The 21,142-nt window shown below is 40.3% G+C and overlaps 1 protein-coding gene across 10 annotated transcripts in view; it reads left to right on the top strand.

Annotated features, from left to right (window-relative positions):
• The window catches only part of sgms1b (sphingomyelin synthase 1b), a 119,175-nt gene that overhangs the window by 11,143 nt on the left and 86,890 nt on the right, over window positions 1-21,142 (top strand). For 6 of the 10 annotated variants that reach the window (XM_041209155.1, XM_041209148.1, XM_041209149.1 and 3 more), the window contains exon 2: window positions 18,476-18,567. The exons of the other annotated variants lie outside the window; for them this stretch is intronic. The gene's annotated coding sequence lies outside the window, so the exon portion shown is untranslated. The remainder of the gene's footprint in view (window positions 1-18,475; window positions 18,568-21,142) is intronic. 10 annotated transcript variants of the gene reach the window in all.

The following is a 21,142-nucleotide window of genomic DNA, read 5'->3' as shown; positions in this document are numbered from 1 at the left end:
CAGCAGGTCTGGCAGCATCTGTGGAGAGGAGCGCAGTTAACGTTTCGAGTCCGAATGACCCTTCAACAGAGCTAAGTAAAAATAGAAGAAAGGTGAAATATAAGCTGGTTTAAGGAGGGGGTGGGACAAATAAAGCTGGATAGAGGGCCAGTGATAGGTGAAGATAACTAAAAGATGTCACAGACAAAAGGACAAAGAGGTGTTGAAGGTGGTGATATTATCTAAGGAATGTGCTAATTATGGGTAGAAAGCAGGACAAGCAAGGTACAGATAGCCCTAGTGGGGGTGGGGTGAGTGAAGGAATCAAAAAAGGCTAAAAGGTAGAGATAAAACAATGGATGGAAATACATTTAAAAATAATGGAAGTAGGTGGGAAAAGAAAAATCTATATAAATTATTGGAAAAAACAAAAAGGAGGGAGAAAATCGGAAAGGGGGTGAGGATGGAGGAGAGTGTTCATGATCTAAAATTGTTGAACTCAATATTCAGTCCAGAAGGCTGTAAGGTGCCTAGTTGGAAGATGAGGTGCTGTTCTTCCAGTTTGCGTTGAGCTTCACTGGAACAATGCAGCAAGCCCTATGTTCCAATACTTGGAGTGGGAAAGGAAGGAAGGTAGGAGTGATGGAAGGAAAAGTTGTCCACTGAAGTAGTGGAAGGGGAAAAATGCTGACTTTTATTTACACCAGGTATTTTATTCAAACGTGAAAAATAACAGAGTTGATGGCAGATAAATACTAGCTGGCCCACCAAGTTTGCTACAAACTGGTGGATGGCTGGCGCATCGTAATGACACTGCCCTAATCCCTGAAGCCGTGTAATGTCTTTAAAACAATTTTCACATTAAAGAAAAAGGGAAAAATCTGGGGCTAAAAAGGGAAGAGTATTCTGGAAAATACTTCACCGATTTTCCTCCCTCTGCACTCTCCCCTGTCTCCCAACCCGACACTCAAAACGAATCCAAGAGATTGCCAGGACAGTGTGTTTCTTTGAAAGCCACTTTACAAAATGTGAAATAGAAAGGTGTAAGCAGGTGTTGCATTTGGACCAATGGTGGGATTCTTTCCACTGATTCAGAAGGTTATAGATTCCAATCGTACTTCAGATACTTGAACTTGGAATGCAGACTGACTCTGCAGTGGAATACTGAAGGACTGCTGCATTGTCAGAGGTGCCATCTTTCAGCTGCAATATTAAAATGAAGCCCTGCTGATTACCATAAAACATCTGTGGATGCTATTTGATGAAGAGCAGGCACATTCTCCGGGTGCCCTGCCGAGTGTTTATCCCTCTACCAACATCTCTAAAATAGATTATCTGATCATAGATAAGTAGATTTTCTACCTGAAACAGGGACATAAGAAATAGGAGCAGGAGTAAGCCACTCATTCTTGAGACCTGCTCTGCCATTTAATAATGGCTGATCTGATTGTGGCCTTAATTACTCTTTCCTGCCTGCCCCCAAATCCCTTGACTCCTTTGTCAATCAGAAATCTGTCTAATTCGGCCTTGAACACATTCAGTGACTCAGCCGCCTCTGCTTGTTGGGGAAGGGAATTCCAAACAATAAAGATCCTCTGAGGGAAAAAATTCCTCCTCGTCTTCCTCTTAAATGGGAGACTCCTAAACTGTGCCCCCCTTGTTCCAGATTCCCTCACAAGAGGAAATATACTTTCAGCATCTACCCTGTCAACCCCCCCCTCAGAATTTTGTATATTTAATACAATCACCTCTCATTCTTGTAAGCACCAATGAATATAGGCCCAACCTACTTAAAGTCTCCTCGTAAGACAAAGCCTTGATCACAGGAATCAGTCTAGTGAACCTTCTCTGAACTGCTTCCAATGCAAGTATGTCTTCCTTAAATAAGGTGACCAAAACTGTACACAGTACTTTAGGTGTGATCTCACCAGTGCCTTGCACAATTATAACAAGGCATGCCTACTTTTATAAAAGCAAAATACTGAGAACAAAAACAAAAGTACCTGGAAAAACTCAGCAGGTCTGATCAGGATGAAGAGTCATACGGACTTGAAACGTTAACTGTATTCCTCTCCGCAGATGTTGTCAAACCTGAGTTTTTCCAGGTATTTATGCCTACTTTAATAATCCATCTCACTTGCAATAAAGGCCAAAATTTGCCTTCCTAATTACTTGTTGTACCTGCATGCTGCTTTTTTATGATTCATATCTATGGATAGTTCTCCAAATTGTGGCAAAAGTCCCAGATGTTAGTGAGGAAAACTTGAGTGTCAGTTGGACTGAGTGTTCAAATACAATGTCTCGTGTGATGCCGGGTGGTATATCTGGTTTTATTCTTCTACTTTTTTATAGCGGTTTAATACAACTGAATGGCTTGTTAGACTATTTCAGAGGACAGTTAAGAGTCAACCATATTGCTATGGGTTGCAGACAGCAAGTTTCTATATTCTGAGATTCCAATTTCTATTGTCCTTCTGGATCTTGTTGACAAGTCCTGGGCTGGGAGAGGATCGTGTGAGAAATTGGAAAATTACTAAACAAATGAGATGGATGGGGCAATGCTAGGAAGAAAAGGAGAATTTATCTTTCAATTGATTGGGACTATGCAAGGAAAATAACAAAATATATATTATCGCAAAGGGTAATTACTGAAATTCTGACTAAATTTTGCCCGATAGTCTCAGAGAAGGATATAGACACTGAAGTACAGATGTATTGAATGGGGAAGAAGGGGACATGTAGGAACAGGAGTTGGCCATTTAGCCCCTTGAGCCTGTTTGCCATTCATTGTGATCATGGCTAATCTGTGACCTAACTCCTTATCGATCTTTCCAAACCCCCTTGGACAGCCCCTTCCAAACCTGTGACCTCTACTTCCTAGAAAGACAAATACCATCACCTGCAGGTTCCTCTCCAATTCACACATCATCCTGACTTGGAACTGTATCGCCATTACTTCACTGTTGCTGGGTCAGAATCCTGGAACTTCTTTCCAAACAGCAATGTGAATGTACTTACACCACATGGACTGCAGCTGTTCAAGAACATGGTTCACCACCACCTCCAGTTTGGGATGGGTAACAAATGCTGGCCTTGCCAGTGATTCTCATGTCCCATGAAAGAATTAAAAAATTAATGTGATTGAGCATCGATTGTCATTTGCAATTGAAAGTTCCAAACTTCTACCTCCATTTATGTGTAAAAGTATTTCCTAGTTTCACTCCTGAATGGCCTGGCTCTGATTTTTAGATTATGGGCCCTAGTCCTAGACATCCCAATCAGAAAAAATAGTTTTGCTGCATCTTTCCCTGTCTGTTCCTCTTAGTATCTTGGAAGACTTTGATCAAGTCACCCCTTAATATTCTAAATTCCAGGGAATACTATCCTTATTTGTATCATCTCTCCTCATTATGTTACCCTTAGAGTCAAGGCATCGTTTTGGTAAATAAGGCCAATAAGGTATGTTGCCCAGAACTACTCGCAGTACTCCAGATGTGGTCTAGCCAGGGCTAGCTGAAGCATTGTTTTATCTTTTACTAGCAAGGCCAGCATTTGTCTCCCATCCCTAACTGCACTTAAATTCAGTGGCTTCCTAGGCCATTGCAGAGGGCAGTTAAGAGTGAACCATATTGTTCTGGGTCTGGAGTCACATGTAGGCCAAACTGAATAAAAATGGCAGATTTCCTTCCCTATAGGACATTAGTGAACCAGAAGGTTTTTATGGCAATTGATGATAATTTCATGATCACTATTGCTGAGGCTAGTTTTCAATTCCAGCTTTATTAATTTAATTAGAATTCCATCATCTGCCATGGTGATGTTTGAACCTGTGTCCCCAGAGTATATACTGGGCCTCAGATTACTAGTCCAGTGACAATACCATTACACCATCATTTTCCCTCAAACCCCCCCGACTTCTACCCCTTAGTATTATGTTCCTGTAATTGTAAATACCAGCATTCCATTACCCTGTTGATTAGACCAAAATGTACACTGGACTCCCAAGTATAATGGAGCATAATTGGGGAAATGAGAGATTATTTACTTTGGTAAGAATATAAGAACAGTTTTTTAAAATGGTGAGAAACCATCAAATCAAGAAAAAAGCACTGTGGATGTTATAATATGAAATAAAAACAAAATGCTGCAAATACTCGACAGGTCAGACAGCCTCTCGAGAGAAAAACAAGAGTTGATGTTCAGATCAGTGACTCTCTTCTGACACATGTTCATTGATTATTTCCAGCATTTTCCCTTTTTATATTGAATGTTGGTGTTCAAAGGAATTTGGATGTCCTTGTACAGGAAACAAAGAAAATCATATTGCTGTTCTTTGATTGTCATTGGGTTAAATTCCTAGAACTTAATACCTGGTTCAAGAAGGCAGCTCACCACTACCTTCTTGAGAGCAATTAGGGATGGGCAGTGAATTCTGGCTTTGCCTGCGACGGCCGCATACTGTGGAAAAATAAATTTCAAAAGCAGAACAAAGTTAGCATGCAGGTACAGTAAGCAATTAGGAAGGCAAAAGGTATGTCGACCTTGATTGTAAGTGGTTTGGAGTGTAAGAGTAAGGAAGTCTTCAATCGTAGATGGAATTGGTGAGTCCACACCTGGAGTACTGTGTATGGGTTTGGTCTCTAAGGAAGGATGTAATTGCTTTGAGAGGTTGGGGATGAAGGGGAGTGCAATGAAAGTTCACTAGATAGATTCCTGGGATAAAAAATGACGTGATCTCATTGAAGCATACAATAAGAACTTGGGTTGGGCAGGGCAGATGCTGCAAAGCTGTTTCTGCTGGCTAGGGAGTCTAGAATTAGAGGCTATAGTCTTGGGATAACAGAATAGCTGTTTTGGTGTGAGATAAGAAATTTCCTCATTTAGGGTTGTCAGTCTTTGGAATTCTGTACACCAGAGGGTTATGGATTCTCAGTTGTTGAGTATATTCAAGGCTGAGACCATAGATTGTTAGAATCTGAAGGAATCAAGGGATATGGGGATTAGGTGAAACAGTGGATTTGCAGTTGAGCATCAATGGTGATCTTATCTGGAAGGACTGTATGGTCTACTCCTATTTCTTGTGTTCTTGGCTTTGTAGTATAGGAAACTTTGACTGAGCCCAGAATATAATCTTCAGAAACAAAGGCTTCAAACCCAAATAAGCAAAACTCCTTTGCAAATCACTGTGGGGATTTGTGTGATCGAATCTCTGGGATTCCATTCACTTTTAGCTGGACTGTTTCACCTCCATGTCTATACTGTTTATGTATATATTTTCTCTATGTGCCTCTCCTGTGGATGCAGAACAGTGTGCACTATCAGATTCTGTGATGTACTATGATACATCATTCAGCTCCCATTTGCACGGGATTGTTGTGGCTGAACATCTCTGTTGCATGCCTTAGGAGATGTCCTGTCCAAATATGTTTGATTGGTAGATTTTCTAAAGCATAGTCATATGCTGGGCCTGTTTCCATATTCAGTAGGTGTATGAAAGATTGATGTTCGAAGAAAACTAATTATTAATAACCTGACTCTTTGCTGCTGGATTATTTAATGACTAGTAACTTTGGATCAGTATTTCGGAACTATGTTGGAGTTGACTGGACCTGCAGACCACACACACAGGCTGAACCAATGTTCAATTTTTAAAATATTACCCTGTAGTTTTTCCTGTAGGATGTTTCCTACTTATGGACCTTATTTAAATATAATGTTGAATACAACGAATCTGATTTGCAGCAAGTCAAATTTAATCTGTATGAAAATCAACAATTTACCTGCCTTGCTTCTACTTCGTTGCTAGGGTTGCCTGGCTTTGTAAGTTGTTGACATGGGGTTTCATTGCTGCCTTTTTCTTTATCTCTGTCCATGTTTGTCTTGTGTTCTCCATTAAATTTTGTGGAAAGGTTGCATAATTGATTTGTATATCATTGAGGGTGATCTGATCAAAATGGCAAAAAATTGTTTGGGGTAGAGAGGAGAAAGAAAAAGAGAGAAACTTTGCTCAGTTGGTGACACTCTCACCTCTGCCCCAGAAGATTGTGGACTCAAGTTGAACTTAGCACTTGAGCATAAAAATTCTAATGCACTACTGAGGGAGTGTTGTACTGTTGGAATGAGGCTTTAAACCAAGGTCTCATATGCGCTTTCAGGTGGATATGGAAGGCCCCATAGCATTATCGGTCCAATGTCTCAAAAGCAGCACTCTCAGGAGCGAGTCTGTGCCAGATTTCACATCTTGCCGGTTTTTGGGTTGGGCAGATTGGGCTGGGCCAGGTCGGATGGGGTCATGGGTTGCTTGGACCACTCGAGGGCTGGAATAAATTGGCATGCAAAGCTGATAACTAGCTTGGTGCGCCACCGTGCTAATGCAGTACCTAGCCAAGCAAGCCAGTAAATTATTTTACCCACTTAATAAGAATTAAAATTCATGCATGGCAGCTTATTAAAATGCCTGGTTTTTGAACATCTCTGGTTTCTGGGCAGCCAGATTTGAAACACTGTACCTGCATTAAGAGGAGCAGGAAATGTGGCATTTATCCTTCATTCACCATCACAATAAACAAATTATCTAGTCATTATCACATTGCTGTTTGTGGGAGCTTGCTGTGCTCAAAATTGTTGCATTTCCTACATTCCAACAGTGACTACATTTCAAAAGTACCATGCTGGCTGTACACGCTTTGAGATGTCTGGTGGTCCTGAAAGGCACTATATCAATGCAGGTTTTTAAATATTAGAGGTGAGTCATTCAGGAGAAAAATCAGGATGCACTTCTTCACACACAGGATATTAGAAATTTAGAACTTTTATGCAAAACGCTGTGATACTAGGACAATTGAAATGTTGGAGACAGATCAATAGATTCCCGAAGGATGTTGGGGGATATGGAGCTGAGGCTGGAGTAGAGGTAGAGACCAGCCATGTTCTATTCTCTACTCCTGTTCTTTTGTGTCTGTCAAGGAAACAAAGGGTTGTTGTTTGGGGCCATGACTTTCCCAACATCCATTGCCTGAGTGAAAGATCTCTTCATTCTATGGTCCCATTATTGTAAAGACAGTTTTAATTTTGCGATACTGTAAATGATGGAATATCATTTCTTCTCAATATTGCTCTCTCTGGCTGGATGCAAAAGTGGGGAACAAAGTAGTGCTGAAACCCAGTAATGGCAGCTGACTTGCCATACAGTGCTGGCCTGCTTGTAATTAATCTTTTGCCTATGCAGCTGGATCGCTATGATGGCAGTAGATTATATAGAATGAACAGCACTGAAACAGGCCATTTGGGCTAACTGGTCCACACCAGTGTTTATGCTCCATATGAGCCAGTACATAAACTTTTGATTCAAGCAGAACAGTGTAATTTGATTTTCAATGTGAAATAACAGTGGTGACAGAAAGTAATTTACCTTTATGTAAATATTAAATCACTTTCTGTATACTTTGTGAAATGCTGATGTTTTGTGATATTTGTAAATGCAATGTCTGGTATTACAGAACAGATCAATGAATGAGCCCATGGTATTAAGTACTTTATAATCTATCTAGCTGCTTTTTTGGTGTCAAGGCAATGGCCACTAATTGAGAAAGCATAGTTTGATTAATTTTTAATTGATTAAATTACAGAATTTTTATTGCTACTGTAGGATGCAATCAGAGTAAATGAAAATCTTTTTGAAGTTCAGTAAGTGACTACATTTTTCTGCTGCTTTGTGTGACTGACTGATTAACCCTTGTGCTACAATTAGTTTGAAGCCAGATTCAGTAATGTCATTTGGTGATTAAAGGGGCATTTTTTTTTACTGTTTTCTGCTTTTGAAATATTTTCCCTCAGTTTTTTTCACAATTCCTTGCCTCTGATTTCAGTTTCCTTGCCTTTTTTTGTTGGGGCCATTTGCTTTAGCCAGGAGTGTGAGATGGATTCATGTCTCATGGCCTCTCAAGGATAAGACTAGTGTTCTTTTGCATGACAAATCTTATGCTTTTCATGGACTACTGTAGCTTTAGCCTGGTGAGCTATTGTAGCTTTAGCCTGGCGAGCAGTAGGGATTGGAGAAAGGAGACGCTGACAATGCCTGAATCTTTCTCTGATCCCTGGTTCAGCTGAGTTACTTGCCCTATATTTGATTGAGCTGTCTCCAGCTTTCCTGTGAACGGGTATAATATATTAGATCAAGGGTGTATTTTAGCCATTTCTGTTTTCTAGGAAATTTTGGCTTTTCCAAGGATGATCGCATAAGATCTGACTTTTCCATGACAGAATCATCACCCCTACCAATAAACAGCATGTTTCTAATGGGTTATATTGGAACTTGCCATTTTCTCCTCTCTTATCCCCTTCCCTTCACCCTCTGTTTCAGTGTCCTATTAGCAGCCTTGTAGAGTCTTTCCTCTTTTTCCTCCTAAACAAACCTTAATGATTTTCTTAATGCTCATCTTAAATGAGGAGAGGGAAGTGAGGGCTTTGAGGTAGAGAATTCTAATGCATGAGACTAAAGTGATGATGAATCTTGTAGCCAATGGTGAGGTGATGCATGAGAGGCTAGAGTCAGAGAAATGGGGAGTTTTGAGAGTTGTAGCACTGGAGGTGGTTTTGGTGAGCAGGAGGGACATGACCATAAAGGACTTTAAACATAAGGATTAGAATTCAGAATCATAGAATCTCAAAATTGTTACAGTGCAGAAGGAGGCCATTGGACCCATTCACCTCGTGCCATTCCCCTGTCTTCTCCCCGTAACGCTGCACATTCTTCTTTTTCAGATAACAGTCTTAATTCTCTTTTGAATGCATCAATTGAACCTGCCTCCACCACACTCTCAGGCAGTGCATTCCAGTCCTTAACCACTTGCTGTGTGAAATGTTTTTCCTCATGTCACTTTTGCTTCTTTTGCCAATTATTTTAAACCTGTGCCCTCTTATTCTCGACCCTTTCATGAGTCGGAACAGTTTCTCCCTATCTACTCTGTCCAGACTCCTCATGCTTTTGAACCCCAAATCTCTCAGCCCCTGCCATCTCCAAGGAGAATTGGACGTTTTGGGGAATCAGAAGCCGACGTAAATCAGCAAAGATAGATATAATGGATTAGTGTGATTTTATGTGGGATAGGCAACAACAGTTTTTGAGGAGCTGAACTTTATGCCAGACTGTGGACACTAGGCTGGCATGGAGAGCATTTGGATTTTCTGTAGGTTTCAAAGACAAAAGCGGCAGATTGGTGAGACAAAGGCAGATATTGTGGAATTGGAAGTAGATGATATTTGAGATGGAGACGTTATAGGATTGGAAACTTGGTTAGATCAAAGAAGGTGCCAAAGTTGCAAATGGTCTGGTTCAGCTTGATACAGTGACTGGAGAGGGGGGAATAGTTTTGGTGGCATAGGTATTGAGTTTATGGCAGGGTCCAAACATGATGGCTTTCATCTTGATAATATTTAGTTGGAAGAAATTGTGGTCATCCAAGACTAGTGCTAGTAATGCAGTCTAATAACACAAGGCAGTGGAGGGGTCAAAACAGATGATGGATTGGTCGAAGTTGCCAGCAAATGTGTGGAAGTCAATCCTTTGTCTGCCAAAGGCAGTGGAGGGGTCAAAACAGATGATGGATTGGTCAAAGTTGCCAGCAAATGTGTGGAAGTCAATCCTTTGTCTGCCAAAGGCCGTGGAGGGGTCAAAACAGATGATGGATTGGTCGAAGTTGCCAGCAAATGTGTGGAAGTCAATCCTTTGTCTGCCAATGGTTATCATATTAGATGGAGAGAGAATATGCTAAAGAGAGATCCTTGTGTTTGGGAGAGGTGCTCCTGAGGCAGGAAGAGTTGTCATTGTTGGAAATGCTATGGATGCAATTCAGTAGGTAAGAATGGAACCACATGTGGGCAGTCTTTTTGAGCCGGACAGCAGAGAAAAGATGTTTGAGGAGGATGGTGTGGTCAATAGTGTTAATGGGTCCAGAATGGTTAAGGAAGAACAATATGGCAATCACCATCACAAATATGCCTGTGCTTTTAGATGAGGATGTTTTGGTGCTGTGGTAGAGTAGAAAACCGAGTTTCAAATGGAAATTTGCAGGAAAGATGGCCATCAATTTGAGAGGTGCCAATTTTTCCAGGAATTGGGAGATGAAAGAGATTGGAGATGGCGTGCAAGTCTGCAAAGATAAACGGTTTAAGGGTGGATTTTATTGAGCAAGTTGATAGTGGTTATGAAAGTATTGGTACAGTTCCTGAAAAGAGGGAATCGTTTACTTTTTCAGTGAGCATGGGGGCCAGGATGGAAGGCTGTCACTAGTTTTATAGGAATGGAACAAGATAAACTTGGACTGGGTACAAAGAGAGAGGACAGCAAAAGAGAGCACAAGTGAGAGCAAGGCTAGGGCAGTGGATAGCTTTTGGGAGAGGTTTGGCTTGGTTGATTGAGATGAGGGAATGAAGAAGGAAGAAAATTCATGGTCTCAAGGTTAGTGACAAATGCAAGAGCTCAACTTTTTTTTTGGAATCTTATTACAAGGGAAAGGGTGGGATATTTTGGAGACATTCGGTGCAAAGAAGCTGGTGGTCGTCTTTCCTCTGCAGGAGGCCTCTGAAGTCCTGGGTGACTTGGGCAGATGAGAGGGTGGCCTGATGGTGTTCAGCCCCAGTCCCTCTGATGGATGGCTTAACCAGTTGTATATTTGTGACTCCCCGTCCTGTCTCCACTGGATTTGAGGAAGTGAAGGTGAAGATTATATGAGGCGATGACCAGGAGAGAGAGCAAAGATTTTGCTGGGGGTAAAGAGTATCGAGAATGGAGGTGAGAGTTGTTCTGCAAATCAACAGCTGCAAAACCATGATGGTAAATGGAAGGCAAAAGGCAAGACGTTCAGAAGTTTGAAATGAAGTTGTAAATGACATAGAAACATTTTTGTTTTGAAAGGACACTTGTGGAGGAAAATGGGACTGCAAAGGTGATGTAAGGAAGTGATTGGTATTGTTCTTGTCAGTGATTGAAAGCATGGGAAGTGGTGAGGCCTTGGAAGATGACAAGGCTGAGGGTAGTAGAGTTTATATGGATGTGGGGAGGTTAGGAGAGAGGAAGGAAAGCAGAGAGGAAGATGGAAATGACCAAGATTGAGGAAAGGAGGGAGGATGTTGGTGAGAATGTTCTTATGGCGGAGGGGGCCAGTAGAGAACTAAATTTTTGAAAGAGAACAAGGTTGGAATGCTTAGAAGGGGCAAAGGCTCCAGAGCAGTGCATTGGAGGGAAAAAGTGACCAGGTTATTTGCAGGGAATATGGAGGAGTGGTAATTAATCAATCCATTGGCAGAGCTCAAATGGGTAAAGTTGGATGTATTGACAAGAAGATTGTCAAAGATGGCCCCAGCAGCTATGTTAGATAGTAAGGTCTACCAAAGAAGATTGGCCATTGGGATTGTTGCGCATAAGAATGAAGTGACAGGTGTAATATTAATAAACATCCCAAGAAGTTCAAAAGGCATTGTACAATCTATATTAATGACTTGGATTCAGGGATAGAAGGTACTAAAGCTAAATTTGCAGATGACACCAAAATAGATGGGAAAGTAAGTGGCAATGAAGAAATAAGAAATTTACAAATGGATATGTACAGGTTAGGTGAATGGGCCAAAATTTGGCAAATGGAGTTTAATGTGGATAAGTATGAGGTTACCCATTTTGGTCGGAAGAATAAAAAGGTGACTTATTATGTAAATGGAGCGAAACTTCAGAACGTTTCAGTGCAGAGGGATCTGGGTGTCCTCGTGCACGAATTGCTGAAAGCTAGTATGCAGGTACAGCAGGTAATAAGGAAGGCAAATGGAATTTTGGCATTTTTTGCAAAAGGAATAGAGTATAAAAATAGGGAAATGTTTTTGCAGCTGAACAAGGCATTGGTGAGATCACACCTGGAGTACTGTGCGCAGTTTTGGCCCCCTTACTTGAAGAAGGATGTAGTTGCATTGGAGGCGGTTCAGAGGAGGTTCATTAGATTGATTCCAAACATGCGGTGCTTGTCTTATGAGGAGAGATTGAGCAGTTTAGGCCTATACTCGCTAGAGTTTAGAAGGATAAGAGGAGATCTAATTGAGGTATATAAGATGCTAAAGGGGATGGACAAAGTAGATGTGGAGCGGCTGTTTCCCCTTGTGGGCATTCTAGAACAAGAGACCATAGTTTTAGGCTAAGGGGTGGCAGATTTAAATCAGAGATGAGGAATTACTTTTCTCAAAGGGTCGTAAATCTGTGGAATTCACTACCTCAGAGTGTGGTGGATGCCGGGACGCTGAATAAATTTGAGGAGATGGACAGATTTTTAATTAGTAACGGGTTGAAAGGTTATGGGGAGAGGGCGGGAAATTGGAGTTGAGGCCGAAATGAGATCAGCCATGATCATAATGAATGGCAGGGCAGGCTCGAGGGGCTGAATTGCCTACTCCTGCTCCGAGTTCTTATGTGAACTTCTTAAATGTGACTTTGCTGTATTGTATTTGGTATGAAACTCATGATGTTGAGGTACAGTTTTGCATCTCGTTGTTTTAACTGGGATTCCAGTTGCTTGATTCCAAAGTTATTGTGTTTCTCATCAATATGCACCATAGAATACTTAGTATTGATGCTTTGATTGAAACTGGAGGAGCTTTTGTTGTGTCTTGTAATGAACTCAGCATTCAAGTAAGCTCCTGAGGATATTTTACTGTACAGGAGCCACAAATAGTAGAATTCCATTTTTATTACATGGGTTTCTGGGATTTTGCTAACAGTATTTTGGCAATGGAATTTCACAGTTGTGCCTGTGAGAACCATAACTCTCTATACCAAGCTATATCATGGGTTGTGTGCTGCCAATTTAGATTATGTGGGTCACAAGTTCTTTGGATATTTGTAGTAACTAATGCTGTTGCCAAATTTAGAATTAGTACTGGTGTTGTTACTTGATATAGTAAATGCTTTGCTCTGGTGGAACCTGATTAAGCTGGTAACACATTTTCATTGGCCTCAACATTTTGTTTTCAGTGTTAGGAATCCTTAAAGAAGGGAACAAGTATGCGTGCCCTTAAATGCTGCAAGGGCCTATTGAAATCATAGAATGGGCATGTGGGCCCATGTCCGTTCTCTGCAAGAGTAATTCTTCTAGTCCCATTCCCCTGCCTTTTCCCTAAAGCCCTGCAACTATTTTCCTTCCGTTTATTTATCTAATCTTCTTTTGAAGGCTTTGATCGAATCTGCCTCCACTACACTTTCAGGCACTGTCTTCCAGATTCTGACTGCTTGCTGCATAAAAATGTTTTTCTTCATGTTGCCACTACTTGTTTTGCCATCCAACCACCTTTCAACCTGTGTCCTGTGGTTCTCAATCCTTCTGCCTACAGGAGCAGTTTCTCCTGATGATTTTGAATACCTCTATCAAGTCTCTTAATCTTCTCTTCAATGAGAATAGTCCTGGCTCCTCCAAGGTATTCACGTAACTGAAGTTCCTTATTCTTGGTTCAATTTGTTGCAGGAAACATTAAAAAGTTCCAAAGGCAGAGGAAATAAACTGGTGGCAAGAAATAAGTGCATTCTGTGGAGAATGTATGAAACCTGTTAAATTGTTTAAAATGTCAGTGGTGCTATATTCAGAATATTGGTAATTTCAAAAATGAAAATCCTATTAGGAGCTAAAATCAGTGTTTTCTTTCTAACACCTATTCCTTGATGTACCAAGACTGTAGCCTTGCAGGTGTAATCTATTAGTGTTGAATGGGGTTGAATATAATATTTTCTATTAGATCACAATACTGGTGTTCATGGCTGTAGCTTCTAAGTGTTGAAAGAAATACAATATTTTCTCAAACACACTTTGAATGTAAAGTGGGCTTGTGTATTAAATTAAAATTAAACATTTAAGTAACTTTCAGAATTTATTTCACCGATGATTGGCAATTCTGTAGGCAGCAGGTGGTTTTAATTTTGGATGATATAAATTAATTGCTATGCTCCTGTGCATTTACACCTGTCCTGCTTGGCCTAAATAGCCAAGTGGTTATGGTACTGGGTTTGTAACCCTAAGATCAAGAGTTCAAATTTCATAATGACAAACTATGAAACAATGTAACTTCATCTGAAACAGATGGAAATAGGTTTGTACTCGAAAGAGTTACAGATTGGTGGTGCTTGGCCTAAATAGCCAAGTGGTTATGGTACTGGGTTTGTAACCCCCAGATCAAGAGTTCAAATCTCACAATGGCAAACTATGAAACAATGTAACTTCATCTGAAACAGATGGAAACAGGTTTACTCAAAAGAGTATCAAGAGTTCAAATCTCACAATGGCAATCTATGAAACAATGTAACTTCATCTGAAACAGATGGAAACGGGTTTGTACTCGAAAGAGTTACACAAAAACCCTCAAACCAAATTCCAACCTGTCCTCCTATTCTGGGCTGCCAAAGAAAATCATCAAGAGTTCAAATCTCACAATGGCAAACTATGAAACAATGTAACTTCATCTGAAACAGATGGAAACGAGTTTGTACTCGAAACAGTTACTTTAACCGATGGGAGGCCCTCTACGGAGGTGTCCTCCCCTTTCTATCGGGGACCTGGGTTGGAGGGTGTTGCATGCAGCAGTCCCGTATAATAAGAGGATGCATAGGTTCACGGACTCTCAGGACACGTGCCCTTTTTGTGGTCTTGTGGAGTCCATGGACCATGTATACATAGGGTGTTGTAGGCTGCACTCCCTTTTTAGTTATTTGAAAAACCTTTTATTGATGTTTTGTTTGCACTTCAGCCCCACGCTCCTGATCTATGGGCACCCGGTGCGGAAGGGGGTCGGGAAGGAGGAGGACCTCCTCGTGAACCTTCTCCTGGGCCTGGCCAAGTTGGCCATTAACAGGTCCAGGCAGCGGGCGATCGACGGGGGAGTCCCGCCCGATTGTTTGTCCCTCTTCCGTGGCTACATTCGCTGCCGGATGTCCCTGGAGAGGGAGCACGCGGTGTCTGCTGACACGCTCGAGGCCTTCCGTGCTCGGTGGGCACCACGGGGACTGGGGTGTTTTGTTGACCCCTTTAATCACATTTTGATTCAAAGTTTGTAAGGTTCCTTTAAATTTTTGTCCTTGGTTTTACAGCTGACCTGAATTAGGGGCTGTGCCTGATTTATCCCAATTTTGTTGATTTGGTTTAATTTAAAAGATTATCAAGAGTTCAAATCTCACAATGGCAAACTTTGAAACAATGTAACTTCATCTGAAACAGATGGAAATGGGTTTGTACTCGAAAGAGTTACACCTGCCCTGTTTCAGTCAGCATCAAGTTCTCTTCCGTTCTTGTTGGGATTAAAATTGTTTGAAAACAGAAGCTGCACATAGTGAATTTTAAAAAGGGTACCACAGATTTAGCTACTTCCATTGTTTGGGTTGTATCATATTTCATTACTGGTGTTTTTCTTGATTTTCAAAACCTTTGAAGGTGGACCGATATCTAAAAAATATATATATAGTTTTACTATCATGTAGTGAACTGAATATTTCACTGCCATTATTTTGAAACAGTGGAAACTGTGCTGGGGTTAATAGACACTTCTATACCAGTGGAAAGTGGTTTAGAGTGTGTACTGATGCAAAAAAAAGGCGGTATAATTTGGGAGGGAGCCAACAATTAGACTCTTACTGCACTGTGGCAAGTAATGTGCTGGACTGTTTAGGAGGTTTTGTTGTTGCACCAGATGGAGTATAACTCCAATCTATATATGAAATGAGGTGAGAAGCTGGGCGATCTGGCGTTGTCTAAATTTGATGTTTAACACTAATATGTGTGAAAATTGATGTTTCTGCCTCCCCATCTTTTTAATTTCTGACTGACTGTCAAATTACACAGTGGCATGAAGAGGAAGGGGCACATATGCAATACTTCCAATCTCAAAGGTGTCTCATTCACGCACAATCATGTTAGGCCGTGTAACATAAGATATACAGCTCAGAACCAGGCTATTTGGCCCAACGGTTTATGCTGCACTCTCCTATCTTTCGTCCTCTAAATCTACCAGCATAACCTTCTATTCCATTCTCCCTCGTATGCTTGTCTAACTTTCCCTTAATTGCTTCTATCTCTGTGGTTGTGAGTTCCACATTTACACCACTCTCTGAGTAAAGAAGTTTCTTCTGAATTCCCTATTGGATTTTTTGGTGACTATCTTATGTTGATAATCTCTAGTTATGTTCTTCCCCGTGTGTAGAATCATTCCTTCTGTGTCTACTCTATCAAAACCTTTGATCATTTTTAAGATCTCTACTGTGTTACCCCCTAGCCTTTTTGGAAGAGAAGAGAGACCCAGCCTGTCAACCTTTTCCTGATACGTATACCCAGACGTACATGGTATCTTCCTTGTAAATCTTCTCTGCACTCTTTTCAGTGCCCCCCATATCCTTTTTATAATATGGGGATCAAATTACTCTGTGTGGCCTAATCAGGGTTCAATACAGGTTTAGCCTAACTTCCCTATTTTTCATTCCTATCCCACTAGAAATAAAGCAAACTGCTTGGTTTGCTTTTATCCATTGCTTTCCTATTCTGTAGTGATTAGAGTATTTGTATCCTGAGATCGCTTTGTTCCTCTTCCCACCTAAATTTGCACCTTCCAAGTGATTACTGACCTCCCTATTCGTCCTACCAAAATGAATGACTGACTACACATTTATCTTTGTTAAACTTCATTTGCCAATTACTTGCCCATTCTGCAAGTTTATTAATGTCTTCCCGGTCTTCCCATTAATTTTTTGCAGCCCTCCTCAGTATTAACTAACCACCCCATTTTGATGTCGTCCACAAATTTAGAAATGTTTTGATTCCAAAATCCAAATTGTTAATGTAAATTGTGAACAACAATGGACCCAGAACTGATCCTTGTGGAACACCACTTACCACCTTCTGGTACTCTGAATAACTACCCTTTATTCTGACTCTCTACTTTGTCTTGAATCTAGTGTGATGGAATCTGAGGTTTCAAAGCTTGTATTTTTTTGAGACAGGCCCAAATTGAAAAGAGAAACCGAGAAAGGGAGCTCGCTCTCCCAGTTTCTAAGGAACTAAGACTGAAACTAAGAATGGAATCTAAAACTTCTAGAGCGACTAAAACTAGGTGAAACCTATAAAAGGACATGGTCATCAGCACTCAAATGATGATTCCAGTCGTGCAGTACAGGCAGGTTGAAGAAGACAGGCTAGATCCAGAAGCTGAGAATAGACAAGTATGCAGTTGCTGGAGCTGTTTCTGCTACTTGAAGATAACATTGGTGAATTTGCACTATCCAGACCATCATAAGCAAAGTTGAGGGGACTCTGCAGTTTTGTGTCATTTTTGGTGAAGACCATACCTGTGGAACTCGGTTGTGCGCTATTGCCGGCTAGGGATCTGGGTAAATTCTAGAAGAGGAGGAGCTGGAATTCTTCATGAGGAAGACAGTTTAAAAGGACTTTATGGCTGAGATTGATGAGATGTATGCTGAGTGGACTGCAGAGCCAGTTTGTAAGATTGGTCTTAGTTGTATCTGCCAAAATGCCCATTGGCCTATCTAGCTAACCTTTTCCAAATTGTCCACCAGTTTCCTTAATACGATTTTAGAATAAATAATGCTATATCCCCTTAACTAATCAATGTATTTATTACTTCTTGAAGCCTTTCATGGTTTTCAATACCAACTCTTCAGCTTCTAGGAATTCCCTCCATAAAAAAATTCCTCCTTCCTTTCTGTCTTTTAATCCTATTTCCTCCTCTTAAGATGCTGTTTCCTACCTCTTTGATGAACTTATGGTCACCTTGTGTTGCTCTGTATCAGATTTTGTTTGATGACCCTGTAAGACATTGGGAAGTTTTACTATATTAAAGACATTAGATAAGTGCACGATGTAGAATTAACAGGGTCACCTGTTGATATTTTCATATCTGTTCTGTATGAATTGGATAGATTATTTCACCCTCAGCAGCAGGTGATTTTTTTAGTTGTGAATTTTCACCTGATATTTTCACACATCTGAGAAGCTAGGAAGGTTCAGAAGCTATACTTAAAGACATTACAGCAGGGCACTTAGAAAAATTCAAGGCAATCAGGCAGAGTCAGCATTGTTTTGTGAAAGGGAAATCATGTTTAACCAACTTATTGGACTTCTTTGAAGAAGTAACATGTGCTGTGGATAAAGGGGAACCGATGGATTTGCTGTAACTAAGATTTCCAGAATGCATTTGATAAAGTGCCACATCAGAGGTTATTGAAAAAAATAAAAGCTCATGGTGTAGGGGGTAAAATATTGGCATGGATAGAATATTGGCTAGCTAACAGGAAGCAGGGAGTAGGCATAAATGGGTTTTTTATGGTTGACAGGATGTAATGAGTCATGTGCCACAGGGGAACAAAATAGAGGAAGCATTTTGGTGGTATTGTAATCTGAATTTGAATTATCAGTCAACATGTCTCTGAAATGATTGAAACTCAAATCCTATCTTAATTTTATTGTAGGTTTGCCAATACTTTTGCTGGATTCAAGTTGCACTTCATGAATGAAACTTTTCTACAATGGTACCAAATTTCAATTATATACACTGCCCCAGGTATGAAATCAATATTTTCTGCTTTAAAAACAGGGTTTACAGAGTACTAGATTTTTGGGCTTGGATTTTGTGGTCAGCGACACTGCTGACTGCTGATCTTCTAATAAAGCTGTTCAAAAAGGTTTTAAAGCCTCTAAAGTAGTGTTGTCGTCTTTTTTGATGTAACTTTGAATTTGTTGCTATCAGTGGCATCTGGCAGCAGGTAGAAGGCAGGTGATCATATTGAAGAATTCTCGCACACAGCAATGCAGGAAGCGAAAACAGGCTTGATAATTCATCTTGCGGAAAGCAAAATAAAGATGAGGATGTACACATGGGATTAAGGTGGAAGCTGAAGTATCAAACTTTAAAAACCAAATTAAAAATTCATGGTTTCTAAAAGCAATGGTGAATGCTGACAGTTTTGTCATCGTTAACAATGGCAACTTCTAGGTCAGTATGTCAGTGGCCAAAATGTTGAAGATAAAGCTGGTGTTTCTCCCCCTTTTCCACTCTTCCTCCCACCCTTCTCACCATTCTCTTCCCCTGTTCTACCTTCCTATTTTGTCCATGATCGACCCTAACTATGCTATCCCTCCTTGCTTGCTCCAGTTGTTAGGGCAGATGATGTACTTTTTTTCAAAAAAAATTGTTTTACATCAGCCCTGTGTAAAAAGTAAATGTCAGCTTATGAAGTCTGGTATAGAAAACTTTATTTCATGTTGTTTGGATTTATTGAAACATTTCATAGCCAATGCATTACTTTTGAAGTGTAGTCACATTGGTTTTGTAAGCATATGTAGTTGCCAGTTTGTGCATAAGATGATGGGGTGCTCATTGAGGGATCAAAGGAATCTTGGCGTGGGACTTGAACCCACAGCCTCCTTTCTTGAAGTGAATGTGGTAACATGAGCCATACTGCCATTGGTAGCTGCAGAACAGGTTCCAGCTAAACAATGTCTATCCTATTCTGTCTAATGCCAGCTGGAATTCTTCTGTAGAGGAGAGAGCTCTGCTTATATGTGCTTAAATAAGTGCACAATCTGTTGCCAGTGGTTCCAATTTTAATATTTACTGTGTGTGGAAGAATACGCTCTCAACATCTAGCTTGTATTTGGGGATTATTAACTATTATGTAGGGAATACAGGATAATTTTTGAAGTTTTATCTAGCTTGCAAGAGAGTAAATCTTCAGAACACACATTCTGGGGATGCATATGAGATCCAGTCAAAACAAGATGATATTTCTCATTTGCATCTATTTGAGATAGTGAAGTTCATTAATATATCCAGAAAGGAAATTGTATGTAACATGTTGGAATGGCTTCAGTTGAGCGCAGCAGGGTCTAAGCAAGGTAAGTAGGTAATAGCTAGTTGAACTGACAGCTCAACTTACCAATCACCAGGCACAGAATGTTGGGGGCATGTCAGCAGCTGTCCCTTTGATTTGCTGCCCTGCTGACAGCTGGAGCAAATCAATGAAAAGTGAGAACCAAGAAAGAGTTCCCCAGTTAGGCATATTGCTAACCATTTTTAGAGGAGCTACTCATCAAAAATGTATATTTATTTCCCTAACAGTGTGACGTGTTAAGTCAAGAAGAGCATTACAAGATCAATTAAATCTAACTAAACACTACCATCCTCATTTACATGCCACATGTAAAATAAATTGATCTGTTGTTTTACAAATTGCCTCATGTCATGTAATGTGTTCATTCTTTCACTTTTTGAAATACATGATTTCTGTGTGGAAGGTGGCAGTATCCAGTTTCAGAACCAGGGATTTTCATTATTACAACCCTTGGATCATATGAGTTGATATCTTGTGATTAAAAGTAAACTCCTGCTTGTAAGGAAGAGGGGTTCATTTACAGTAGAAATTTGTAACTGTGCTCAAGGAACCACTGAGCATTTTTAATATCACAGCTGCAAGCAGTTATATTGAAACATCAGTGTAATAATAGCCTGTTATATTGAAACATCAGTGTAATAATAGCCCATAATTTTATCACAGTCTATAGGTTTATGGGGAAGGGAAGGTGTAGAGAGAGAGCCAGAGATTCCTGTGTCATTAGTTTCAGTCAACAAGAGGTTGATCTTATTGACCCCCTCCATGCATGCTTTGCTGCTCTGACACTGAACTTTTGCTTGACCCGTGTTTCCTTCATTTAATTGTTTGTGGCTCCTCCTTTAACCATTATGCTCCTATATTTCTGGATCTCCTTTCTCCAGTTCGCTTTTCACCTCACTCCTGCATTTTAAAAACTGCTTCTAATATGCCATTTTGCTTTGTCATTCATTCTCCCTCCTAATCCTTTTATTTTTTGCACTTTTTTCTTTTTCTCTTTTGCTCAGCACTCACTATTTTGCTGCCTTGCAGTTAAATACTTTGAGGCAAATACCTGCCTGCAAAGAAAACTATATAAATCTATATTGCTGCTCTTGGTAACTAGCACAAATTAATAAGGCTATTCCAAAATACACATTTTTACTATCATTATTTAAGTTAAAATAAAAATTATTTTTTTTCTACTATACAAGGAATCCTAATTTCCATGGTGGTTCTCTGATCGTAAGTTGGCAGAAGCCTGAAGAA

The sequence above is a fragment of the Carcharodon carcharias genome, chromosome 17 (genome assembly GCF_017639515.1).
Source record: "Carcharodon carcharias isolate sCarCar2 chromosome 17, sCarCar2.pri, whole genome shotgun sequence".
In the NCBI taxonomy this organism is placed as follows: Eukaryota; Metazoa; Chordata; class Chondrichthyes; order Lamniformes; family Lamnidae; genus Carcharodon; species Carcharodon carcharias.
The sequence above is the reverse complement of the archived record's forward strand: the minus strand, read 5'-3'. Positions and strand labels throughout refer to the sequence as shown.